The sequence below is a fragment of the Gadus macrocephalus genome, chromosome 18 (assembly GCF_031168955.1).
Source record: "Gadus macrocephalus chromosome 18, ASM3116895v1".
NCBI classification, from domain to species: Eukaryota; Metazoa; Chordata; class Actinopteri; order Gadiformes; family Gadidae; genus Gadus; species Gadus macrocephalus.
In genome coordinates, this window is record NC_082399.1 from 449986 (window position 1) to 452485 (window position 2500).

Sequence of the window (2500 nt, forward strand, 5' to 3'; positions counted from 1 at the left end):
ACCATGTCGGTCGATTCAGGACACACACAGTGATTAAAACACAGCTTATTAAGGTCCTTAAAGTACATCATTAGGAGCCTTTCCTCAAGGACGCTTCCAGGTAGACCTCAGGCATTCAGGCGTTGAACACAGAATCCTTCAGCCTTTAGAGGCTGAGCCTCAGTGTGACCCTGTGACGACCTGTCACTGAGCTCCTCTCCCTGTTTCCTGTACGTTGATCTCCTCTCCGGCCCCTGACACACGGACCAGACGTGGACCTCATGTCCAGTAGAACATCTGAAGTGGTTCTCATTGCATCCCATTGTTGGGGGAGGATCAGCTCGGTGCTCAGGCTCTGCTTCTCTCCTATGCAGCAGGGCTCCAAGAACTGTCAACTACAAACAGATACTTGATAAATCGCTTGCACACTCAGTCCCCCATCATTCTGCTTCCGGACAAGTTCAGAACAGGGGCAGGAGACTGTTGTGATGTTTCCCAGACGAGAGGTCCCGGGTTCAGTCCCAACGTCCCGTCTACCTGTGGGCCTGAGCTGATGCCCAGGAGGTTAGGGGAGGTCGCTGCTCCCTGGTTGGGTCTGGATTCAGTCCCCCAACACCGGTCAGTCGTTACTGACGAGGAGCTGAAGATCCACCAGATCGCTGTAGTCAAAGACCTCCATCATGCAGACCCTCATGTATCACTCAGAGAAAGGGGACGGGAGAAGAAGACCGGAAAGGAGAGACTCGCGTCCAACACACCAGGGAGGTGGTCTGAATGAGAACTCTTGTTTGATCACACTGCGGAGGAAGCCATTTCCTCCCTGTTTCAGAGTAAGAGCGTGGAGCCTAATTGGGTCAGTTTGCCTCTGCTCATACTGCTGAACCGATGAGGAAGAGGGCTCTGGCTTCACAGGGAGCCGTGGTTACATGGAGGAGTTAGGGTGAGTCTAACTACCCTGCTGGGCTAACCCAGGCTCCTCACTACAGCCCACGGCCGGCTGGGCAGGCTGACCAGGTCAGTCATGAAGGTGTGATCAGCGTGCAACGCAGATGCTCATGAAGGACATGCAACTCTCCTCCTCCTCCTCTCCCTTCTCGCTCTCTCTTGCGCACACGCATGCATAAGGCACGCACTGACACATGTACACACACACACACACACACACACACACACACACACACACACACACACACACACACACACACACACACACACACACACACACACACACACACACACACACACACACACACACACACACGCAAAGATCAAGCATTGAAAGACAAAATCCTTTCTCATATGCCATTAAATTCCCACTCTCTCCACTCAACAATGTCTAAACTGATGCGTCCTCCTATGAGACTGGTCTCTAGAGGAGCGTTTCAGATCATAACGCCTGCACATTGTAACGTCTATGATTCACCTAGCTCCACTCAGCTCAACATGGGGGGAGGGAGAGGAGCGAGGCAGAGAGACACAAAGTTAGCTGAATCCACAGGCAGATGTGTGGACCACATCTGTCCTCCATCACTGGATGACTGTGTTGGTTTGTGCTTTGCATGAGCACCTCTACAAACCCCCAGGGTATCCCAGCAGAACAGGGACCCCTAATCAGTACACAGCTGTACCGGTACCCTGGGAGGAGAAAGGCCTGGCCCTGTTACCTTGTGAGCTCATCCAACACGTCTGTTTAGAACTTCAGTAGCGAGTGACCTTTCAATCAATTCTTTATTGAAAGGACATCTCTCTCTGCTAACAGGCTCTGCAGATGGTCAGCGTTCGGAGACAGCGAAAACCAAACCACTCAGTCTGCCGCCGCTAAAAGCAAAAAGACTAAATGATGTGTTATCCGTGCAGGAGAGAACACAAGGCCAATGAGCCCTTTGAATGAGCGTTATGCAACGGCCAGGAAACGGAGACACCCAGAGGGGTCCGTCCTCAGGATACAGCGAGGCTGTGGACGGGAGGTGTGCTATGGGCGGACGAGCCAGAGGCCGTGTCAATAAGGGTTCAGTCACGGCTCCCAGCTGTACACTCGTTTGTCTGCGGACGCCTAGTCGGCCTCCTTTGATTTGAGCAGGGGGAGATATTTTAAAACAGACCTGGCACAAACAGGGTAGGAGGCGGACATGTTGGCACCTTCATGGACACTGAAAGCAACAAAGAACAGAACCGTTCACACGTCTCCAAGCAGACTCCACCGGCTCGGATCGGGCTGGGAAGGATTGAAATAGAAAACCTATTTTTTGTGAAATTTAAAAAAGGCTACGATTTGTTTTGAAGATATATTGTGATATAAAGGTCTATTTTAGTCGTTAATTATTTAAGAAGTTTGTGTAGTTCCAATTCAAATAGGAAATCAAACCATGTCGTTGATGGTTTCCCAGTACTGTGGATACGTCCTGTAATCATCAGCTTTGGTGTGGAATAAAAGGTCCTTCAGCCCTGCATCATTACCTTACAAAGCCCGACAGTTGCTCATCGATAAGCCCCTCATCAGGGAGCTCTGTGGGTCTGAGGG

The 2500-nt window shown here is 51.0% G+C and overlaps 1 protein-coding gene across 1 annotated transcript in view; it reads right to left on the reverse strand.

Annotated features, from left to right (window-relative positions):
* LOC132447063 (plexin domain-containing protein 1-like) overlaps nt 1-2500 on the reverse strand; it is an 18959-nt gene that overhangs the window by 13235 nt on the left and 3224 nt on the right. The gene's annotated exons all lie outside the window — the stretch shown is intronic.